At 48.2% G+C, this 25,302-nt stretch overlaps 1 protein-coding gene across 1 annotated transcript in view; it reads left to right on the top strand.

The window, feature by feature from the left end:
• The first annotated feature begins 924 nt into the window (after positions 1 to 924).
• LOC124721500 (beta-1,4-glucuronyltransferase 1) overlaps positions 925 to 25,302 on the top strand; it is a 324,876-nt gene continuing 300,498 nt past the window's right edge. Inside the window, exon 1 of the mRNA XM_047246514.1 lies at positions 925 to 1,029. The gene's annotated coding sequence lies outside the window, so the exon portion shown is untranslated. The remainder of the gene's footprint in view (positions 1,030 to 25,302) is intronic.

Here is a 25,302-nt window from a genome sequence, read left to right on the forward strand (position 1 = left end):
AAGACCGCTACGGTCGCAGGTTCGAATCCTGCCTCGGGCATGGATGTCTGTGATGTCCTTAGGTTAGTTAGGTTTAACTAGTTCTAAGTTCTAGGGGACCAATGACCTCAGCAGTTGAGTCCCATAGTGCTCAGAGCCAGTTGAACCATTTTTTGGTGTGTTCCCACTTCTCACAATCTAACATTCAACGTCTTGTGCTGGACGAGGATTTGAGCCCCATTCCTCGCGACTACGACCCAGTGTCCTAAGCACTGGGTTTCCTCGCTCGATCTATCAGTCCAGGCAGATGGGAAGATAAATTCGTAACATCTCGATGTTTACGCCAAGGAATTAAAGAAAGCTAGAATTCGTTTTATTTTTTAAAAGCTTTTACGATCTTGAAATTTTTTTATCGTTAACAGATGCTTTTGGGAAAAAAAAGAGGTGTTCGTCTATGCGATGGCAGTATTTGTATCAAAGGTTACTACTGTGCCAAGTAGATTTGAATTGAGAGGAGTTTGTTCTGATATCGGCTTGTAGTATGTGTAAATCCTGGGACGGTGCGAGAAAAGCAGATACATTCTATGTCTAATTAGTTAAATGTTGCGCAAGAAGTACTGTTTACTGACCACTGTGGTAGTTAGGCATTAAATACCGTAGGACAGTTACTTCTTACTCTTCATTCCTACCCGGTGACTTTGGTGCAAGGTGATATGCGTCTGGACGCTCGACAGCTGCCTCAAAAAGTAATATTACCTTAACGTTCGTGATTGGCTGGTAGCGAGTCAGTAGCTTCCTCACGCGCGTGCCTATCGTCCCAAAGCCACCGCCGCAAGCACGGAGGCAGTAGATAGGTGCGCTAGGGCGCATGCGCGGTGACGTCACGAGTTTGTGCCCGAGTCGCCTCAGGCAAATTTACGACTGCCAGCTGTCAGCAGTGAGTAGCCGACAGCGATAGGGGTTGCACGCAGGAAGTGGAGGGGAGGACGGCTCGACGCACTCCGCAGCATCTTTGCCTGCTACGCGACGCTTGCTGCTTGCCGAGTGCAGGTGGGCGCAGCAAGTTTTTGCTCTTGCATTTAAGTTACCAGCGACTATCCCTTCAACCTATAGTGTCTGCTTATGATTCGGCTGCGGAAACTGTGTTCTTAAGTGGTTACCAGTTTCCGCATTTCACTATACGTTTATTTCTTTCTTCTTTTTTTTTTCTTTTCAATGACAACGCGTCCTGTAATCATTGTTTGTTCTTTCTGCTGGCAATGACTGAACAACAGTCTGAAAATTCGTTTATTTTTTTAAGACACAGATGTGCTGATTGCCTAAACGGTGCTGTGTAACCGCATCCTTTGTCCACAATGTTAAGAAATAATTTTTCTCTCGATAAACAACGCAAGAGCTGTTCAGCGCTTTTCATGCTGAAGAAAATTAGCGTGATTCTAGCTACTACTGGTTTTATGACAGTATTTGGGAATTCCCTTCGTTCTAGAACCATGCTAGGAACAGATACGCTAACTACAGCTTCTCAGCGGAAATTTGGGATTATAATTGTGCATGAATTATACTTTTTTATGCAATTTTCCTTGGTTTGTTCCTGACCGTCTCTTATCCTGAAAGACGTTTGTCTTCTTACACCTCTAAATATGTTTCTTGAACAGATATTCTGCGTTAAGGTTCTGCAGGCTTCGTCCTCCGACGATGATACATGCGCTACTGCACTTTGTGAGCAATAATTTCTCAGTTAAAGATCGCTCATTCTTAGCAGAGTTCAATATAAAGAGTTAAGTCATTTCAAATCGTTCGGACGTGTTCACTCTTTTCAGTCTCAGGTTTGAACTGATTCCGGTGTGAAACATTTCCTGACATCCCTCTCCAGAAAGTTAACTCCAGAGCTCTTATGTTGTAAGTATCCAAACAAGTGAAACAGATTTCCAATGTTGCGCGCTTAGATAAGCATCACTAATGCAGATACGATGAACAGCGGAGCACGTTATGAATGAACCGATGGCCTTCTGTACGTTTTTGTATTTTCAGTAAATGCCACTGCCTCTAACATGGTACAGTGCAATGTGGAAAAGGTTCTTAAATAGCTGTGTACTTAGCTGATTAAGCTATGCTACTGTGTAGCTACTAAGTCTATTTACATATCTGAGAAATGACGGTGTGCAGATCACTATCAGATGTAGTTTGATAAAATTTTCTTTGCCTCTTTTAGATTTATAATGATATGGAGCAAAAACAGAAATTCTCAACTAACACTTAGTTAGTTGCCCCTGCGACTTGTTGAATGTAGAACGGGATTTGCTGACTCGTGGTGGGAGAATAAGCGACGAAATCAAGAAACTTAAATCTGTCATTGACTTGTATTGTTCGCAATAAATCTTTCAAATTTGACGTTGTAGAAAACTATTTTGTGGCGTTTTTGTATTTTATTTCGTCACAGACTCCAAAGCTATAACGAGTTTCGCAGGATTTTTTTAAAGTAAATCCGCGACGTACTTGTATGTAATAGCAATTCTTTGAAACATTTAAAGACTTCTTTTTAAGAGGCAATTTACGTGCGCACAAAGCTAGCTACAGACAAAAGCTTTTGGGAACTACCGATGTCTGTGGAGTGAGAGAAATGCATTCGCCCCTCTTCGAGCCATCTCTGGTGCGTGGGGGTAACCTGCGAAAGGCAAAGAAGGCCCGATAAGAACCCTAGTCTGACGCACATCCCGCTGCGTAGTAAGAGATTAATTCCGAAAACAAGTTTTTCAATGTACTGGCTTTCAGAACGTGCCTATATGGCTGTCTGAGTAGTGGAATGTCAATTAAGAGGATACGAACGTGAGAACACAGCGCCCAGTCCTGATGGGGAGAAAGTATCCAACCCTCTCGGAAATCGAACCCAGCCCCCTTCAGATAGCAATACGCCGCACAGGTACCGAGACTGACTGTGATTGGAATTTCTACACAATAAGCATTATTAGAAAGTGGTCTGTGACGCGAAATGAAAATCAAAGGAAACCCGTAGCAATAAGGCATATGACAATACGTTGTAATTGCGGTATGGTCTTTCTTAGACCTGTTGGAACTGTGAATTTAACTGTACAGATAACACGTGCAACGCAGTTAGTCCAGTTTTGGCTTAACTTACTTATTATAGGCATATAAAATATATCGTAGACACACAAATTATAAATTAGTTAACTCTATCCACACACTCACTCGTAGTTGACGCAAGACGATTTAGCACTGAGCAAATTTTGAATGTATCTTTTATGTGTGTTTTACAAACAGACAAGTTCCACCCTTACATTGCTTGAATGTCTGTAAAATAGAGGAGGGGGAGGGCTTTTATCAGTAATGAGGGAGACAACGTTTCCGTTATTAGTACAGACTTATTTTACTCTGTCAGTACAGTTTCCTTCCTCTTGTTGCAAAAGCTGAGCAGTTGCGGGTCGCTCTAATTACGACGCTGTCAATAAACGTCAAATGTAAGCAAAAAGCCATATTAACTAGTGAGATTTTGTCACTTAGCCACTTCGACCTGTTTGCGTATCACCAAAGCGAAAGAGAGGCATTCGTAATCTCCTACCACACCTGTTCTGAAAGATCGCAGATCCAACTTAGATTTACATACGAGAATGGAAGATGTTGCAATGGTTACTCCTGCTTATCACCCATCAACTACCCCATTTTTTCCCGTATCCTAACGTTTTCACATAACCCAAGTGAAAAATGTGGTGCCTTTGATGTGTTAGGTACAATGCGCGTCTTTAGAATAATAATGACATTTTTAAGTGACTGCTATCGATCTAGTAATTGAAAAAGGATTGCCTATGCTGCTTTAAAACATAAAATTGTACGAAATCTGACGTACCGGAACTAAATGTCCTGTAGTTTACTATACAAATTAGAATCCGACTTAGCCACGGTACTGCTGTATCGTTAGGACGTCAGCTCCTAAAACAAGGAAACTTCTACTGTTTCCGAAGTGATGGAAAACTGGGACATCATAATGAGGAGGAGTGTGAGAAAAGGCAGCCCACTGCACTGTTACCGACCTGTTTTATACCAGCAATTCCCATCAAATGAACAAAATCGAAACTAAGGAATTCTTGGTTGCTCTGAAACGAGGTCCAAAATATTTACTTCTAGACCATACAGACACATTTCCAATCTATCTTTTCATTATCATAGCATATTATTACATTACTTATTACTATAAGTTTCTTTAATTTTCGTTTCGCGTCGTGGACCATTTATTATTATTTTAGTTAAATTCTTTCTCCGCCTTAATCTGGTCACTGTAATATTGAACTTTTGTATCGAAAGGTGCTGTTGGCTGTGGGCATTCAGGAAACAATCTGGCAATAGCGGTAGGAGTGATATTATATTGCAGAAAAAGATTTGGTATCTGCTTATATATGTGATTTAAATAATGGAAAGGAAACGCTGCTGGTAGAATGTTTGGACATTTTGGGAGAACATAAAATCTTATTGCTTGATTTTATGACGTTCGTTTAAACTGTTACATTTCTAGAATTAATCTTCTGCTACGCACTCGAGTGTGCAGGGTTCTGAATATTTCTGACAGTAACACTGTGTGTCGGAATTGGGCTCGGATTTGGCCCTTATCTTTCATGGAAAATCGCCTTAACGACTGAGCTATCCAGGCTCAACTCGCGATGATCTTCGTTTAAGCAGAAGGGTCCATACCAGTAATAAAGTACTGAACCAATATTTAGCACAATGTATATATTTTTAGATGTATTATAAGGTAATACTTAATAATATTTACTTCTAATTAAAGCACTGACAAACGATATATACTTCCATTTTGGAAATGTTATCTCATTGAAAATTAAGTTTGTTGTAAGGTCTTACGGGACCAAACTGCTGAGGTCATCGATCTCTAAGCTTACACAACATTTAATCTAACTTAAACCAACTTACGCTAAGAACGACGCACACCCACGCCCGAGGGACGACTCTAACCTCCGACGGGGGGAGCCGCGCGGACCGTGACAAGACGCCTCAACCCGCGCGGCTGTTAATAAAAAAGTTTAAGGCTTTAAAAGTACCTATCACAAATGAAATTTTTTAGTTGCATTCGCACACCGAGTAAAATCTTTTCTCCAGGAAAGTAAATAGATGTTTTGTGTTCCTTCACAAAAAGACACATAACCCGCGGAAATCGCTTTATGGTAATGTGTGATTACTCTTAGCAGATGAAAATGCTGTCTCTCGACGCAGGTCTTTGTCAGCTCCGCTGGTCAGCCTCAGTTACGATTCTTGGTGGTTACTGCAGTTACGTAAGCGATGGTATGGTGGATAACCGTTCCGCCACAGTTACGTATTACACGTCCAGAAAGAATACGGAAATAAATTGTGTGTAAACCTGCTAACGCGCCAATAGGTTTACACACCTGTCGATTTAACGTGAGTCGTCTGGCTTAAAAGTAACGGTCACAGGAGGACGCTCCTGCAGACAAAAAATATACACACACAAAGGAAGATTCCAAATTCGGCATCTCCCCAATGTGTCGAGCTACTTGGAAATTTACACTCCTCTACCACTCCCCAAACCATTCTGTCACATTCTGCACCTCCCTGAAATCAATTTTGAAACCTTTGTAACCAAATGTTGAGCGTGGCACCGCGTCATACTTAAGCCAGTGGATATTGAGCGGAAAAAGTCAGACGACGCATTTAACAGCTTAAACTGAAGGACGTCAATTCACAAGTTCCCACATTTTTCTAAATACAAGCGGTACGTCAGTGACACACACGATAGATAGTAGCCTGTTATCCTAGCCTAATTATACTAAGTGTAAAATGAAAAATAGTTATTGTATCCGGAAAAATCACTACAATTACTATGTCTAAGTTCGACGGTGTTTCCTAAACATGCAACCTTGTGAAGAACATGAAGCAGGCAACGATTTGACACAATCGGGAATTTATTTTACGAAATCGTGAAATGATCTATTTTGTGACTCCGAAAGACACTCGGAATATTCTCCTGGTTTAAATGCTAAATATGAATTACTCATTACTAAAAATCTCAAGTTTATGCGGAACCATTAATTTGATAAAATAGTAATGGACGTGCGCTTCTGCTTATGGTCATGTCAAGCCCAGTTAAAACCGTGTTAAAAGTACCGTACCTTCGAATTAGAGAAAGCAGTTAATTTATTTTTAGTATGCGCTGTGATTGTTAAAATACGATGCAATGGAAGTCTGAGCTAGACAACAGATTAGAATACGGATCTCTCTATTCTTGTGAGTGCTCGACTTTACCAATTACGCCATTCACGTTCGCATTCCGGATGGTTAAGTTCTAATAGTAACGTTTGACTGCACGTAGTTTCTCTGAATGTATCATCAGAAGTTCTTCAGCAACTAAAAAAATGTGCATCAGAGGGAAGGTTGATGGTCCTTAATGCCGCCGCAATGTATTGTGCTATTTAAAGCGAAGGAAGCTGTTAAAGGCCAAAGAAAACGCGGAGAAAATTTGAGGCAAATATGCCACATTGTGAATTTGAGTATGTTCGATGTGGTGGATTTGTGGCTTTTCTGGTAAAAGCGACCGCCTGCGAAAACCCACAGTTCGATTTTAGATTCCAGTGTCTGAAAACAAATCAAACGGCTACTTTGTAACAATATTGCAATATTTAGCACCTGCTTTCATGTCGCATAGCATGTTCTTACAAATGAACTAGTACCATCAAAGTATTAGAACATTATGCAGCTTTATTACGAATAAGGAGACTGTCATAAAACTGAAATAAAAATTTAATTCCACAATTCGTATACACTGAAACTGTTACCAGGGTACTTTCACTCTTGTTTTCACTAGGTAGGAAGATTAAGGCAAGCGTTGTTAAGTTTTTACCAGCTTTCGATTCATGTTTTTCTTCAGAACTTCGAAATATCCCCAATTTTATGCCCGCATTGTGTTACTTCAACGATGTATTGTTTGCAGGGCCTTAAAAGTACTGAACTGCTCTCATAATGCTTAACAGTATTACTCTTAAACATTGTTTCCTTGGGCGTTAAAACGCCTCAGAAGTCCTAGCAGCATTTATGAAGTGAAAGAAACAAAGAAAGGTACCAATATATGTCGAATAGTTACGAAGAACAGTCGTTATAAAAGTTTCTACGGTGGAGGAGATGCAGGCAAAATAAAGGAGAATCGTTCCGGCAGCGGCTGGTTTATTAGATGTTGATACAAAGTGTAAGACAGAGCCCTAGAAAAGCTGTTAAATAGAGTAAGACGTGTTCCTATAACGTGCGCGTGTTCTGAGCGCTCTTCGTGCTAGCGCACCGTGCCTTTCGAACTCAAAACTCAAGTCAGGTACATACATCTTTAAATTACGTCCGATGCATTGAGGTACTTACACAGCTAAGGGTCAACCATATCCGACTGTTGCAACGTTCACTCGAAATCGTCAAATCCCATTGTGTAGCATCTCTTCTCGCTAAAGAATGTGAATCTTCCGATGAGGCACGGCTTTGATTTCATGTGCTCAACTCGTTTGGTTTTTATTTTTTATCGACTCAGACTTGCTGTTGGACTAACGGCAATAATGATAATGAGTGTAACGCTGCTGTAACAAGAATCGAGCCCTTCCGTGTAGAATCATCATCCATTAACCATCTCCACTTTCCTATATTTACTACAAGAACCCTTTCCATCCTTTTCAGCTGATGTACGAGTAGCATATATCACGGGAACTTTGCTGCAGCATGAAGTCCGCTACGTGAAGTCGGCTACTTGCTCTACTGTTGATGGCTCAGTTTCGAAGGACATACATAATAGTTCTTGGTAAAAAAAAAATGCTTCATGGATTTGGTCGTCCCACCTCAAAGTCCTAATTTGCTGGCGAACTGAGGTCCTCTTCAATTTTATTAGTGGTTTCTGCGGAAGATTGAGTATCGAGAGTTGTGATACTATCAGGGTACTGAAAGTGGTAGTAGCGTCTCTCCACCCAGGTGTTCGTTCACATGTGGCTATACGGATTAATGAGGTGCTGCATAAGGAGTCAAACAATATTTTTAAAGATCCGTGTCTACAACCAGACGACTACTCTGCATTTCACAAATTCCACTCTCGAACAGCATGCTACGTGCGTGGCGAGCACGGGGCCCCGAGCCATTGCAGCCTTCTTTCTCTCCCGGGCTGCATTTCCTTTCCCTTCCCCTCCTTTCCCCTCCATGCTCCTTTCCCCTCGCCCTCTCCTCTCCCTCTATTGGTGCCCTTGCTTATGTTGGCCCCCGCTATCCTCCTGGTTCTGTTGGTTTTACACTCCGGCTTTGTTGCGTAATCATCTCCTCCTTTTGGCATTCCTTGGTCCCCCTCTGGGGTTTGACCTCCATTACAAAATTTCTCCTCCGTAGTGTGAGCCATTTGGGGAAGAGCACCTTACCTAGTGTCTCCGACGTGCGCCCTCCTAGTACATTCCACCTTTTCTTTCACGTCGTTGTCTGATGCTAGGGTGCATAGCCAGCACGGTAGCCAGCCCGTGTGGTGGGGTCGCTATGTACCCCTTTGGTTGAGCACCCTGAACACACACACGGATCACACTTCTGATACCTGAGCTGTGACCTCCTCATGCATGCCTTGGAGTGGTTGCTCGTCATCCTGGAGCATCGGAACTCCCGGCAATGGCCGCCGTGCCAGACGGCCCTTGCTGTGGCTGGGTGGCGCCCGTGAGGAGAGCCCCTGATCGGAGTGGGTGGTATCAGGGCAGACGCTATGCAGATGAAACACATATGGGTCCAAAACTCTGGCCGTTCTTCTGCGGCCGTCTCTCTGCGTGGAACTGACTCCTCAAGTGCTGCTTCTCTTGCCCCTTCGGCCTTCCCCTCCATGGCTACCCCCTCGGAAGAGGGTCAGGCCCGTCGTCTAGGGGCAAAACCTTTCCCCCGTTATCTAGTTTGCACCAGGACTGAACACATTGAAGACAAGTTTGGCGAAGTGGACTCCCTGAGCAAGATGCGGTCGGGTTCGTTGCTGATAAAAGCTGCTTCAGCTGCCCAATCTGCGGCCCTTCGTGCCTGTACCCATCTTGGCACAATTCCTGTGTCCATTACCCCTCACCAGTCTCTAAATACGGTACAAGGTGTGATTTTTCACAGAGACCTCATCCTTCAATCTGATGAGGAACTTCGGGACAATTTCGGACGGCGGGGTATTCACTTTGTTCGGCGTGTTCAGAAGGGTCCTAAAGATAATCGTATTGATACTGGTGCCTTTATCCTGGCCTTTGAAGGGGATACCCTTCCTGAGAAAGTTAAAATTATGGTCTATCGCTGTGATGTGAAGCCGTACATCCCACCTCCTATGAGATGTTTTAAGTGCTTGCGTTTTGGCCACATGTCTTCTCGCTGTTCCCAGGACCCTCTCTGTGGTGACTGTGGACGACCACTCCATGAGGGGAGTCACTGTGTTCCCCCTCCTGTATGTGTAAATTGTCATGGTAGTCATTCTCCACTTTCACCAGATTGCCCTGTATATAAGAAAGAAAACAAGATACAGGAGTAGAAGTCCCTCGATCGTTTAACCTACACAGAGGCCCGTAAGAAATATGCACGACTGCACCCTGTGTCCATGACGTCTAGTTACGCCTTGGTTACATCTTCACCCCTTCCTCCCCCTTCCTTACCCCCGTCCAGGACCCCTCTCCTCCCCCCTCCCCTGCGGCTCCCACACCTTCTCCTATGGGCGCTGCTCCCCCTCCCCAGCCGGAGAAGTGTCCCACTCCTTCGGCGTCTGCCGGTCAAGGGCGCCTCTCCCGGGATGCCCCTTCCCGGCACCTTCCAGGTCAAAGGTCTGCTGCCGCGCGGCGACCGCGAGAGCCGCGGTCTGTCAGCCCCCAGGTCGCCCGGTCTCTTTCTGTTCCTGATCTTGCTGCAGCTGGCTCCTTTATGCCACACAGCCCTCCTCGATCTCAGCCTGAAAAGAAGAAGAAACATAAGTCCCGGGACAAAGAGCCTCTGGTGTCACCGGTGGTCCCTTCCCCGACTTCACAACCGGATTCTGACCTGTCGTTCATGGATGTCGCCCCCTCCTTGTCTGTGACTGGTGGGGACCCGGCGGTATGACTGGATTTAGCGTGTTCAGCCCTCATTTACACCATCGTTCTGTGGTTCTCCAATGGAATTGTAATGGATACTATCGTCACCTTCCGGAATTGAAATCCCTTCTTTCGTCCTACTCTGCAGCTTGTGTTGTTCTCCAGGAATCTCATTTTACTGATGCTCACTCACCGACCCTCCGTGGGTTCCGTGTTTTCTGTCGAAATCAGGTCGGGCCCTTGCGGGCTTCTGGTGGTGTTTGTACGTTGGTCCGTACAGACATTGCTAGCACGTGGATTCCTCTCCAAACTACATTGGAAGCGGTTGCTGTTAGGGTCCACTTAGACTCTGCAGTCACAGTTTGCAATCTTTATCTCCCTCCTGACAGGACTCTTACACCTGCTGCCTTAACCACCCTTCTTCAGCAACTTCCTCCTCCTTGGGGATTTTAATGCTAATCATCCTTTGTGGGGCAGTGCCTTTCCATCTAGACGAGGTCTTCTTATAGACCAATTTATTGCAGACCACGACCTGTGCCTTCTTAATGATGGCTCCCCAACTCATTTCAGTGCCGGTCATGGTACCTTTTCTGCCATTGATCTTTCTCTTTCTTCTCCCTCTCTCCTCCCTTCATTACACAGGTCGCCACACGACGACCTTTGTGATAGTGACCATTTCCCGTTGACTATCACGCTCCCTTCCCGCTCCCCGATGGACAGGTTACCTCGTTGGTCTTTCCACCGCGCCGATTGGCCTCTATACACTGCACAGGTTGAGTTTTCTCCCTCTTTGTCGGGTTGTATTGATGACGTCCTACGTGACGTGTCTGACGCGATTGTTCGCGCTGCTAACCTTGCGGTCCCGCGCTCATCTGGACCATTTCGCCGCCGGCAAGTCCCGTGGTGCAGTACGGCCATTGCCATTGCCATCCGCGATCGCCGTCGAGCTTTGCAACACTTTAAGAGGCACCCATCCGTAGCCAGCCTTACTACCTTTAAGCGCATTCGCGCTAAAGCCCGTTATTTAATCAGACAGGGTAAGCGGATATGTTGGTAACGATTCGTTTCTTCTCTTGGTTCTACTGTCCCTCTGTCACTGGTATGGGCTACACTTCGTTCCCTCCAAGGTTGCCATCGGCAGTCCACCCTCCCAGGCCTTCACCTCCCAGATGGCATTTGTACGGACCCATTAGTTCTTGCAGAACATCTTGCGACCCATTTTGCAGTGGCGTCAGCGTCAGCCTCAGCCTCCTATCCAGCTGCTTTCCTTCATCAAAAACAGCTGGCTGAAGCTTCCACCTTATGTTTCACCCCTTGTGAGTCAGAATCTTACAACGAACCTTTTACTGAATGAGAATTTCTTTCTGCTCTATCTTCTTCTCATGATACGGCCCCTGGCTCAGATTCCATTCATAACCAACTGCTTCAACATCTCAGTGCTCCACAACGGCAACATGTTCTTCGGGTGTTTAACTGTATCTGGCTCCAGGGTGACTTCCCTTCTCAGTGGAGGGATAGCATTGTGGTTCCTGTCCTTAAGCCTGGTAAGAACCCCCTACCAGTTGACAGCTATCGTCCAATTAGTTTGACCAATGTTGTTTGTAAGTTACTTGAACGGATGGTAGCCCGTCGGCTCAATTGGGTCCTCGAATCTCGGGATCCATTGTCGCCTTACCAGTGTGGCTTTCGAGAGGGACGGTCTTCAATCGATCATTTACTTCGCTTGGAATCCGCAGTTCGGCAGGCTTTTTCCCATCGCCGCCATTTGGTTGCAGTGTTTTTTGGCCTTCGCGAGGCCTATAACACGGCCTGGCGCCATCACATCTTACTTTCCCTTCATCAGTGGGGTCTTTGGGGCCCACTCCCGATTATTATCCTCCAGTTCCTGATCCATCGGTCATTCAGAGTTCGAGTTGGTACTGCTTTTAGTTCTCCATGGACCCAGGAGACGGGCATCCCACAGGGTTCTGTCTTGAGTGTCCTTTTCCTCATTGCTATCGATGGACTGGTGGCCTCTGTCGGTCCCTTGGTCGCCCCTGCCCTGTATGTGGATGATTTCTGCAATTGGGTTAGTTCCTCCTCGATGGCATCTGCAGAGCGGCAGCTCCAGGTAGCTATACGGCGTGCTTCTGCATGGACCCTCTCACGCAGGTTTCAATTCTCTCCTTTAAAATCGCGAGTGGTCCACTTCTGTCGCCGTACTACGATCCACCCTGATCCAGAGCTCTATCTCGCTGCACAAAGATTGCCTGTGGTCCCACAGTTTCGTTTCCTGGGTCTTCTTTTCGACAACAAGCTCACTTGGCTGCCCCATATCAGACTACTGAAGGTAGGATGTTTCCGTAAACTCAATGTCCTTCGCTTCCTTGCCCACTCGTCTTGGGGTGCGGACCATTCCCTCCTCCTCCGTCTTTATCGTGCTCTAGTTCTGTCACGTTTGGACTATGGTTGTCAAGTTTATGGTTCAGCTGCTCCTTCCACACTGCACGTGCTGGATCCAGTCCACCATCGTGGTATCCGTTTAGCCACCAGTGCCTTTCCTACTAGCCCTGTTGATAGTCTCCTAGTTGAAGCTGGGATCCCCCCCCTCTTTCTGTTCGGCGGTCCCAGCTTCTGGTGTCTTACGCCCTCACTATCCGTTCCTCTCCCACTCATCCTTCCTATTCTATCCTGTTCCCAGACCATGGACGTCGCCCACTCGACTCTCGCCCTCGGACGGGTTTACCGGTTGGACTGCGCCTTGCGTCTCTTTGCCGTGATTTTCAGCTTCCTTCTTTGTCCTGTCTTCCTCGCTCCCTCCCCTCCTCCCCTCCTTGGTTAGTTCCTCGGCCTCGACTTCGGATGGATCTCCGCCGCGGTCCTTTTTCCGCCAAATTTTATGGGAGTTTCGGGATGCTGTTGTTTTTTACACTGATGGCTCTAAATCTGCTGATAGTGTTGGGTATGCCTTCACGTCCTCTGTTGGAACGGAAAGTCATCTGCTGCCACCTACATGTGGGGTGTTTACTGCGGAATTGATGGCAGTTTCCCAGGCCCTTACCTTTATTAAACAGTCCCAACACAACCGCGTTTTGTTATGCACGGACTCGATGAGTGGCCTTCTTGCTATTGACCGGTGTTTTTCGCGCCATCCCTTGGTCTCTGCCATCCATGACCATCTCGCTGATATTCACTTTGCTGCTTGTTCTATTGACTTCCTTTGGGTCCCTGGCCATGTGGGTATCCCGGGTAATGGGCTCGCTGATCGTTTGGCTGGGGGAGCAGTTACTTACCCCCCGTTTTCTGCAGCCCCTCCTGCAGCGGATTTACGGCTTCACATCAAATCCCACGTCGCACAGTCATGGGCCAATTCTTGGGAGGCTACTCCACTGTCTAATAAACTTCGTGCAATTAAGGTGACACCAGGCCCGTGGCGTTCTTCCTTTCGCCTCTCCCGAAAGGACTTGACCACACTGTGTCGTCTGCGCATTGGCCATACCACGCTGACCCATGGTTTTCTTTTGCGTGATGAGCCACCCCCACTATGTGGTTGTGGAGCCTTCCAGCCAGTAGCCCACATTTTGGTTGAATGCCCCCTGCTTTTGGCTCTGCGTGCTAAGTACAGGCTCCCCCACATTTTACATTTGATGTTGGCTGACGATTCCCGGATGGTCTCTCTAGTTCTCGGTTTCCTCCGGGAAAGTGGTTTTTATTCTCAGTTTTAAGGTTTTTAATCTCTCTCTGGTGTTGGGGTGGGGCGGTGAGTGTTTGGGTGTCTCCCACTGTAAGCAGTGTTCGAAGATTCCTGATTCACCTCCCTGACCGAATTCCTCTTTTCTTCCCCTTTTACTCTGTTTGTCCCCCTTTTTTTTTAAGGGTTGGTTAGTCTTTCTATTCCCATACGTACTTTCTACATTATAGCAGTTGTATCTTTTAAGTCACAGGTGGTCTTGCCTATGCTGCTTCAGCATAGTGTTGGGTTTGTTGTCTTGCCGACTTCCCTCATTTTGTTTTATACCAATGACAACATGACTGCCTTTTTACGTTTTTTCCCTTTTTCCGTTTTTTGTTCTGACTTTACTGAGTTGTCCCATTAGCGGAATGGCGCATATTTGAAACAAGGGACTGATGACCTTGCTGTTTGGTCCCTTAAACCTCAACCAACCAACCAACCAACCAACCAACCAATCGAACAGCATGCGGGGAAAAACGATCACTTAAATCTTTCCGCGCGCGCTATGGTCTGTCTTATTTTATTACGAAGGTCACTTTCCCTATTTACCTGGGCGCCAACAAATATTTTCGCATTCGGAGGAGAAAGTTATTAAAATGTCGTAAAAAGATTCTGCCGCTATGAAAAAGTCTTTGTTATAATTACTTCTGGTGCAAGAAGCGTATCATATCCGTGACACTCTCTATTACACAATAACGCAAAACGAGCTGTACTTCAAACTTCTTGGTGACTGTCAATTCTATCTGCGGATCCCATTTAACCGAACTTCAACGGATTACTGTTAGACCTTGTATGGATCACCACACACTTTCCATTATTTTGATTCAATTGTCACTTCTAACACCATACGGATATCCTATCTAAATTCTTTGCACTTAGCTTTAATAGTCTGATAACTTTACTAGACGGTGAATGACAGCATCATCTGCAAACAATCTGAGGGTTGTTCAGATTATCTCCTAAGTCATTTACATAGATTAGGAGCAGCAAAGGACCTAAAACACTTCCTTGGGAACGCAAGATATCACTTCAGTTTTCCTCGATGACATCCGTCAGTTGCATTTCGCGGGTAATGCTGTTGCCATGCAATACTGTCTTTCACTTACGGTACTTCCTATTCATTGGTTTCAGTTTTCAGCCCTGTAAGTTCTGGTCCCATTTTATGGTTTGACCTGCCAGTTTCCAAATTTTACAAAAGTGCGGGCCATATGGGGAAGGACACCTTACGTGGTGCATGAGTTATCCCTAGGGTCTTCAGATTCGGTCTCCTGGACCTCTTGTCATGGCTTTGCATCTCCACCTGCAGTTAAACTATTTGGGTGGGGACACTCTCTGGGGTATGTCATCTTCTTCCGTTGTCTCCTGCCCTCTTTCGCCCCAAAGACGACATTGGATTTCTCTGCGCCCAATATCCAGCATGGTAGCAACTCCAGTGTGGTGGGGCCATCATGTACCCATTTGGTGATAGCCCCCTGATAACACAGTGACTCCATTGCTGATGCCTGAGCTTTAAACTATCCACGTATGCCAAGGAGTAGATACCACCCCCCCAGGGGGTCCACAACTCTTTCGTGGATACGTGCGTGGCGAGCACGGGGCCCCGAGCCATTGCAGCCTTCTTTCTCTCCCGGGCTGCATTTCCTTTCCCTTCCCCTCCTTTCCCCTCCATACCCCTTTCCCCTCGCCCTCTCCTCTCCCTCTATTGGTGTCCTTGCTTATGTTGGCCCCCGCTATCCTCCTGGTTCTGTTGGTTTTACACTCTGGCTTTGTTGCGTAATCATCTCCTCCTTTTGGCATTCCTTGGTCCCCCTCTGGGGTTTGACCTCCATTCCAAAATTTCTCTTCCGTAGTGTGAGCCATTTGGGGAAGAGCACCTTACCTAGTGTCTCCGACGTGTGCCCTCCTAGTATATTCCACCTTTTCTTCTACGTCGTTGTCTGATGCTAGGGTGCATAGCCAGCACGGTAGCCAGCCCGTGTGGTGGGGTCGCTATGTACCCTTTTGGTTGAGCCCCCTGAACACACAGGGATCACACTTCTGATACCTGAGCTGTGACCTCCTCATGCATGCCTTGGAGTGGTTGCTCGTCATCCTGGAGCATCGGAACTCCCGGCAATGGCCACCGTGCCAGACGGCCCTTGCTGTGGCTGGGTGGCGCCCGTGAGGAGAGCCCCTGATCGGAGTGGGTGGTATCAGGGCGGACGCTATGCAGATGAAACGCATAAGGGTCCAAACCTCTGGCCGCTCTTCTGCGGCCGTCTCTCTGCGTGGTACTGATTCCTCAAGTGCTGCTTCTCTTGCCCCTTCGGCCTTCCCTTCCGTGGCTACCTCCTGGGAGGAGGGTCAGGCCCGTCGTCTAGGGGCAAAACCTTTCCCCCGTTATCTAGTTTGCACCAGGACTGATGGAGATACTTTCACCAGTGTCAAACCTTTATTCTTTGTGGAACACATTGAAGACAAGTTCGGCGAAGTGGACTCCCTGAGCAAGATACGGTCGGGTTCGTTACTGATAAAAACTGCTTCGGCTGCCCAATCTGCGGCCCTTCGTGCCTGTACCCATCTTGGCACAATTCCCGTGTCCATTACCCCTCACCAGTCTCTAAATATGGTACAAGGTGTGATTTTTCACAGAGACCTCATCCTTCAAACTGATGAGGAACTTCGGGACAATCTCGGACGGCGGGGTGTTCACTTTGTTCGGCGTGTACAGAAGGGTCCTAAAGATAATCGTATTGATACTGGTGCCTTTATCCTGGCCTTTGAAGGGGATACCCTTCCTGAGAAAGTTAAGGTTATGGTCTATCGCTGTGATGTGAAGCCGTACATCCCACCACCTATGCGGTGTTTTAAGTGCTTGCGTTTTGGCCACATGTCTTCTCGCTGTACCCAGGACCCCCTCTGTGGTGACTGTGGACGTCCACTCCATGAGGGGAGTCCCTGTGTCCCCCTCCTGTATGTGTAAATTGTCATGGTAGTCATTCTCCACGTTCAGCAGATTGCCCAGTCTATAAGAAAGAAAAAAAGATACAGGAGTATAAGTCTCTTGATCGTTTAAGCTACACAGAGGCCCGTAAGAAATATGCACGATTGCACCCTGTGTCCATGACATCTAGTTACGCCTTGGTTACATCTTCATCCCTTCCTCCCCCTTCCTTACCCCCGTCCCGGACCCCTCTCCTTCCCCCCTCCCCTGCGGCTCCCACACCTTCTCCTCTGGGCGCCGCTCCCCCTCCCCAGCCGGAGAAGTGTCCCACTCCTTCGGCGTCTGCCGGTCAAGGGCGCCTCTCCCGGGATGCCCCTTCCCGGCACCTTCCAGGTCAAAGGTCTGCTGCAGCGCGGCGACCGCGAGAGCCGCGGTCTATCGGCCCCCAGGTCGCCCGGTCTCTTTCTGTTCCTGATCTTGCTGCAGCTGGCTCCATTATGCCACACAGCCCTCCTCGATCTCAGCCTGAAAAGAAGAAGAAACATAAGTCCCGGGACAAAGAGCCTCTGGTGTCACCGGAGGTCCCTTCCCCGGCTTCACAACCGGATTCTGACCTGTCGTTCATGGATGTCGCCCCCTCCTTGTCGGTGACTGGTGGGGACCCGGCGGTATGACTGGATTTAGCGTGTTCAGCCCTCATTTACACCATCGTTCTGTGGTTCTCCAATGGAATTGTAATGGCTACTATCGTCACCTTCCGGAATTGAAATCCCTTCTTTCGTCCTACTCAGCAGCTTGTGTGGTTCTCCAGGAATCTCATTTTACTGATGCTCACTCACCGACCCTCCGTGGGTTCCGTGTTTTCTGTCGAAATCGGGTCGGACCCTTGCGGGCTTCTGGTGGCGTTTGTACGTTGGTCCGTACAGACATTGCTAGCATGTGGATTCCTCTCCAAACTACATTGGAAGCGGTTGCTGTTAGGGTCCACTTAGACTCTGCAGTCACAGTATGCAATCTTTATCTCCCTCCTGACAGGACTCTTACACCTGCTGCCTTAACCACCCTTCTTCAGCAACTTCCTCCTCCCTTCCTCCTCCTTGGGGATTTTAATGCTCATCATCCTTTGTGGGGCAGTGCCTTTCCATCTAGACGAGGTCTTCTTATCGACCAATTTATTGCAGACCACGACCTGTGCCTTCTTAATGATGGCTCCCCTACTCATTTCAGTGCTGGTCATGGTACCTTTTCTGCCATTGATCTTTCTCTTTGTTCTCCCTCTCTCCTCCTTTCATTACACTGGTCGTCGTCGGCAAGTCCCGTGGTGGAGTACGGCCATTGCCATTGCCATCCGTGATCGCCGTCGAGCTTTGCAACACTTTAAGAGGCACCCATCTGTAGCCAGCCTTTCTACCTTTAAGCGCCTTCGCGCTAAAGCCCGTTATTTAATCAAACAGAGCAAGCGGATATGTTGGGAACGATTCGTTTCTTCCCTTGGTTCCACTGTCCCTCTGTCACGGGTATGGGCTACACTTCGCTCTCTCCGAGGTTGCCATCGGCCGTCCACCCTCCCAGGCCTTCACCTCCCAGATGGCATTTGTACGGACCCATTAGTTCTTGCAGAACATCTTGCGACCCATTTTGCAGTGGCATCAGCGTCGGCCTCCTATCCAGCTGCTTTCCTTCATCAAAAACAGCAGGCTGAAGCTGTCACCTTATGTTTCACCACTTGTGAGTCAGAATCTTACAACGAACCTTTCACTGAATGGGAATTTCTTTCTGCTCTATCTGCTTCTCATGATACGGCTCCTGGCCCAGATTCCATTCATAACCAGCTGCTTCAACATCTCAGTGCTCCACAACGGCACCATCTTCTTCGGGTGTTCAACCGTATCTGGCTCCAGGGTGACTTCCCTTCTCAGTGGAGGGATAGCATTGTGGTTCCTGTCCTTAAGCCTGGTCAGAACCCCCTATCTGTTGACAGCTATCGGCCAATTAGTTTGACCAATGTTGGTTGTAAGTTACTTGAACGGCTGGTAGCCCGTCGGCTCACTTGGGTCCTCGAATCTCGGGATCTATTGTCCCCTTACCAGTGTGGCTTTCGAGAGGGACGATCTCCAATCGATCATTTGCTTCGCTTGGAATCCGCAGTTCGGCAGGCTTTTTCCCAGCGCCGCCATTTGGTTGCAGTGTTATTTGACCTTTGCAAGGCCTATGACACGGCCTGGCGCCATCACATCTTACTAACCCTTCATCAGTGGGGTCTTCGGGGCCCACTCCCGATTTTTATCCGCCAGTTCCTGATCCATCGGTCATTCAGAGTTCGAGTTGGTACTGCTTTTAGTTCTCCACGGACCCAGGAGACGGGCATCCCACAGGGTTCTGTCTTGAGTGTCCTTCTTTTCCTCATTGCTATCGATGGACTTGTGGCCTCTGTCGGTCCCTTGGTCGCCCCTGCCCTGTATGTGGATGATTTCTGCATTTGGGTTAGTTCCTCCTCGATGCCATCTGCAGAACGGCAGCTCCAGGTGGCTATACGGCGTGCCTCTGCATGGACCCTCTCCCACGGGTTTCAATTCTCTCCTTTAAAATCGCGGGTGGTCCACTTCTGTCGCCGTACTACGGTCCACCCTGATCCAGAGCTCTATCTCGCTGCACAAAGATTGCCTGTGGTTCCACAGTTTCATTTCCTAGGTCTTCTTTTCGACAACAAGCTCACTTGGCTGCCCCATATCAGACTCCTGAAGGTAGGATGTTTCCGTAAACTCAATGTCCTTCGCTTCCTTGCCCACTCCTCCTGGGGTGCGGACCGTTCCCTCCTCCTCCGTCTTTATCGTGCTCTAGTTCTGTCACGTTTGGACTATGGTTGTCAAGTTTATAGTTCAGCTGCTCTTTCCACGCTGCACGTGCTGGATCCAGTCCACCATCGTGGTATCCGTTTGGCCACCGGTGCCTTCCCTACTAGCCCTGTTGATAGTCTCCTGGTTGAAGCTGGGATCCCCCCCCCCTTTCTGTTCGGCGGTCCCAGCTTCTGGTGTCTTACGCCCTTACTATCCGTTCTTCTCCCGCTCATCCTTCCTATTCTATCCTATTCCCAGACCATGGACGTCGCCCGCCTGACTCCCGCCCTCGGGCGGGTTTACCGGTTGGGCTGCGCCTTGCGTCTCTTACCCGTGATTTTCGGCTCTCTTCTTTGTCCTGTCTTCCTCGCTCCCTCCCCTCCACCCCTCCTTGGTTAGTTCCTCGGCCTCGAATTCGGATGGATCTCCGCCGCGGTCCGAAAGATTCCATCCCCCCGGTGGTGTTCCGTTCCTTTTTCCGCCAAATTTTATGGGAGTTTCGGGATGCTGTTGTTTTTTACACTGATGGCTCTAAATCTGCTGATCATGTTGGGTATGCCTTCACGTCCTTTGTTGGAACGGAAAATCATCTACTGCCACCCTCATGTGGGGTGTTTACTGCGGAATTGATGGCAATTTCCCGGGCCCTTACCTTTATTAAACAATCCCAACACAACCGCGTTTTGTTATGTACGGACTCGATGAGTGGCCTTCTTGCTATTGACCGGTGTTTTTCGCGCCATCCCTTGGTCTCTGCCATCCATGACCATCTCGCTGATCTTCACCGTGCTGCTTGTTCCATTGACTTCCTATGGGTCCCGGGCCATGTGGGTATCCCGGGTAATGAGCTCGCTGATCGTTTGGCTGGGGGAGCAGTTACTTACCCCCCGTTTTCTGTAACCCCTCCTGCAGCGGATTTACGGCTTCACATCAAATCCCACTTTGCACAGTCATGGGCCAATTCTTGGGAGGCTACTCCACTGTCTAATAAACTTCGTGCCATTAAGGTGAATACAGGCCCATGGCGTTCTTCCTTTAGCCTCTCCCGCAAGGACTCGACCACACTGTGTCGTCTCCGCATTGGCCATACCAGGCTGACCCATGGTTTCCTTTTGCGTGATGAGCCACCCCCGCTATGTGGTTGTGGAGCCTTCCAGTCAGTGGCCCACATTTTGGTTGAATGCCCCCTTCTTTTGGCTCTGCGTGCTAAGTACAGACTCCCCCACACTTTACCTTTGATGTTGGCTGACGATTCCCGGATGGTCTCTTTGGTTCTAGGTTTCCTCCGGGAGAGTGGTTTTTATTCTCAGTTTTAAAGTTTTTAATCTCCCTCTGGTGTTGGGGCAGGGCGGTGAGTGTTTGGGTGTCTCCCACTGTAGGCAGTGTTCAGAGATTCCCGATTCACCTCCCTGACCGGAATCCTCTTTTCTTTCCCTTTTACTCTGTTTTTACCCCTCCTTTTTAAGGCTTGGTTAGTTTTTCTATTCCCATCCGTACTTTCTGCATTATAGCAGTTGTACCTTTTAAGTCACAGGTGGTCTTGCCTATGCTGTTTCAGCATAGTGTTGGGTTCGTTCTCTTGCCAACTTCCCTCATTTGTTTTTACTAATGACAACGTGACTGCCCTTTTACGTTTCCCCTTTATCCGTTTTATTTTTCTGACTATACTGAGATGTCCCGTTACCAGAATGGAGTCTATTTGAAACAAGGGACTGATGACCTTGCTGTTTGGTCCCTTTAACCTCAAACAACCAACCAACCAACCAAGTAGATACCACTCTTCCTGGGGCATCAGGACTCCAGGCAATGGCAATCATGCCTGGTGGCCTTTGCTGTAGCTGGGTGGCGCTTGTGGGGAGAGCCCCTGATCAGAGTGGGTAGCATCGGGGCAGATGACCTGCAATGATGCGGACTAAGTCCTCTTGCTGGTCACCGTATGGCGCCAGCACTCTCTAAGAACGGCAAGATGGAGTGCAATGTTGACAGATATGACCCTAAATCGTTTCCCTCCGGCGCTACACCATGGGAGGAACGTAGTGTTGCAGAAAGAAGAGCCATATTCGCCTTGGTATTTAGTCTGTAGCAGAATGGACGGGGACTCCTTTCTACTTACGAAGCCTCAATTTTTTGTTGAACATCTTGAGGATAAGTTTGGGGAAGTGAAAGTGCTGTCAAAGTTGAGAAGCGGTGCAGTCTTGATTCAGACAGCATCCCCAGCCGAATCCCAGGCGTTACGCACTTGAAACCGGATGGGTGATATTTCTGTCCGTCACTCCCCATAATAGCCTCAACATGGTCCAGGGAAATATTTTCCATCGCGATCTCCTCTTGCAGTCTGACGACGAGCTCTGCGCCAATCTACAACAGCGGGGTGTTAATTTCATCATGCGCATTTACAGGGAACCCAAAGACAACAGGGTTGCTACCAGTGCCTTCATCTTGGCCTTCGAGGATGATCCATTGCCTGAAAAATCAAGGTGATGGTTTACCGCTGTGACGTTAAACCATACGTCCCTCTCCCTATGTGCTGCTTTAAGTGCTGGAAATTCTGGCACATGTCTTCCCGTTGCACTTCCAGCGCCACATGTCGAGACGGCGGGGCGTCCACTGCATCCAGATACTCACTATGCACTTCCTCCCACTTGTATCAACTGTGGAGAGCAGCACTCCCCCATTCGCCATACTGCACAGTACTCCAAAAGGAGGGGAAAATAATGGAGTAAAACACCCTGGAGCGCTTGACTTATCAAGAGGCTAAACGTAAATTTGAACAATTACTCCATTTGTTTGGTGTCCACATACGCTACAGCTACACTCCCATCGCCATCACAAGTACCAGTTGAACCACACTCTGTGCCATGAACAGTGGGCCTCCGGTCCTCCAGAATGCACCTGCCCCCTCGGTAGTAGAGGGAAAATCTCCTTCCATTGCTCCCAGAGTACCTACTTCATGACGAAGGCCCCTCCCAAATGCAGGGCACATTGGTCCCTCCCCCCCCCCCCCCCCCCCAGCCAAAGAAGCAACAGCCTCCTCCGGCTCCTCTCGTGCCAAAGGGATCCCTTGGGACCCTCTCTCCCTACGTCTCCGCTAATGACGCAGCAGACACTCACCAGTGGCTGAAGGAGCCAAAATCTTCTGGACAAAGAGCTTCACGGCCTTCCTCGATGCCTCAAGCTTTTTCACAGAAGTCCTCCCAGCAAGCCGCTAAAGAGAAGCGACAGAGCAATCAAAAGAAAAAGGACCCTCCAGTGGCCCAACCACCACCACCACCACTACCTACAAATTCATGGATGAGGTGGAGATCTCAGCGTCCCCTGAGGACCTGGATCTCACTGATGCCTCATCCACAATAGGAATGGATACAAATACTCAATCGGTGGCTGCAGATGACCCTGAGGTGTAACCTGCCTCCTTGTATGTTTCATACCTTTCCTAGCCTCACGATAACGTCAACCTCCAGTGGAATTACTGCTGTTATTTCCACCACCTGGATGAGCTATGGCAACTGTTGAGCTGTACACCTGCTTTCTGCATTGCCCTCCAGGAAACCTGGTTCCTTACAATGTGGACCCCTGCCCTCTGTGGCTATAGGAGATATTACAAGTACTGTAGTAACTAAAATAGTGTCAAGTGGACATTGTGTTTTTCCTGAACTCAGTATTCAGTGAACCTGTGCCCCTTCAAACCCCTGTTGAAGCTGTGTCTGTCAGGATAAGGACGACGTAGGAAATAACTGTCGGTAATGTATATGTCCTTCCAGATGGAGGAGTACCCCTGAACACATGGCTGCACTGATTCAACAACTCCCTAAACCTTACCTACCTTTGGGAGATTTTAGCACCCATAACCCCTTGTGGGGTGGCACAGTGCTTACTGGCCGAGGTAGAGAGTTCGAAACTTTGCAGTCTCAACTCGACGTCTGCGTCTTGAATACTGCCCCCCCCCCCCCCCCCCACATATTTCAGTGTGACTTATGGCATTTACTCGGTCATTGATTTATCCCTCTACAACCCAGGACGTCTCTTACCTGTTCACTGGAGAGCCCACGATGGCTTGTGTGGTGGTGACCACTTTCCCATTTTCCTGTCACTCCGCCAGCGCCATTCCCCCGGATGTCTAACAAGATGGGCTTTAAACAAGGCACACTGGGAAGCTTTCACCTCTGCTGTCACCGTTGAATCTTCCCCACAATATACCATCGATGTGGTAGTTGAGCAGGTCACTTGAACGATAGTTTCTGCGGCGGAAAACACGATCCTTTGTTCTATAGGGTGCCCCAGGAGAAAGTCAGTACGTTGGTGATCGCCGGAAGTCGTTGAGGCCATTAAAGAGCGTCGGCGAGCTCCACAGCGACATAAGCGGCATACTTCCCTAGAGGACCTAATAGCTTTCAAACGGCTCCGTGCTCGCGTTCGCCAGCTTATAAAAAGACGGAAACAGGAGTGTTGGGAGGGGCACGTCTCGACAATAGCGTGCCATAAATCACCTTCCCAGTTCTGGACGAAGATCAGACGACTTTGTGGGTAGAAGACCCCGACAGGTGTTACTGGCATTAACATAAATTGCCTGTTATCTACCGACGCAAACGCAATTGCCGAGCACTTTGCTGAGCACTACGCTCGAGCCTCTGCGTCGGAGAATTATCTCCCAGCATTTCGCACCCTCAAACAGCGGATGGAAAGGAAAGCCCTCTCGTTCACTGAACGTCACAGTGAACCCTATAATGCTCCATTTACAGAGCGGGAGCTCCTCAGCGTCCTTGCACATTGCCTGACACAGCTGCTGCGCCAGATCGGATCCACAGTCAGATGATCAAACATCTCTCGTCCGACTACAAGCGACATCTCCTCTCCATCTTCAACTGGATCTGGTGCGATGACGTCTTTCCATCGCGATGGCGGGAGAGCACCATTATTCCAGTGCTCAAACCCGATAAAAACCCTCTTGATGTGGATAGCTATCGGCCTATCAGCCTCACCATCGTTCTTTGTAAGCTTCTAGAACGTATGGTAAGTTCGCAGTTGTTGGGTCCTGGAGGCACGTGGCCTACTGGCTCCATGCCAGGGCAGTTTCCGCCGGGATCGCTCTACCACTGATAATCTAGTTTCCCTCGAGTCTGCCAGCGTAACAGCCTTTTCCAGACGCCAGCCCGTGGCTGCCGTTATTATTTTAAAAAACCTTAAGACACGACCTGACATCATATCCTTGCCACAGGTCTCAGGGGTCCGCTCCCGGTTTTTATCCAAAGTTTCCTATCGCTCCGTACTTTCCGTGTGAAAGTTCTCCCCCCCCCCCCATTAAAGTGTGAAAGTTCTCCCCCCCCCCCATTCCCAGAAGAATGGGGTCCCACAGGGCTTTGTATTGTGTGTGTGTGTGTGTGTGTGTGTGTGTGTGTGTGTGTGTGTGTGTGTGTCTATTTTTAGTGGCCATTAACGGTTTAGCAGCAGTTGTCGGGCCGTCCGCCGTCCGTCTCCCTTCTGTATATGTAGACTACTTCTGCATTTCGTTCTGCTCCTCCTGTACTGGTGTTGCTGAGTGGCGCCTACAGGGACCCATCAACAAGGCGCAGTCATGGACTCTAGCCCACGGCTTCCAGTTTTCAGCCATGAAGTCGCATGTCATGCATTCCTGTAGGCGTCGCACCATTCATCCAGAACCAGAACTTTACCTTAATGACGAACCACTCGCTGTAGTGGAGACATATCGACTCTTAGGACTAGTCTTCGAAGCCCAATTGATGTGGCTTCCTAATCTCCGTCGGCTGAAGCAGCAGTGCTTTCAGCACC

The sequence above is a fragment of the Schistocerca piceifrons genome, chromosome X, assembly GCF_021461385.2.
Source record: "Schistocerca piceifrons isolate TAMUIC-IGC-003096 chromosome X, iqSchPice1.1, whole genome shotgun sequence".
NCBI lineage: Eukaryota > Metazoa > Arthropoda > Insecta > Orthoptera > Acrididae > Schistocerca > Schistocerca piceifrons.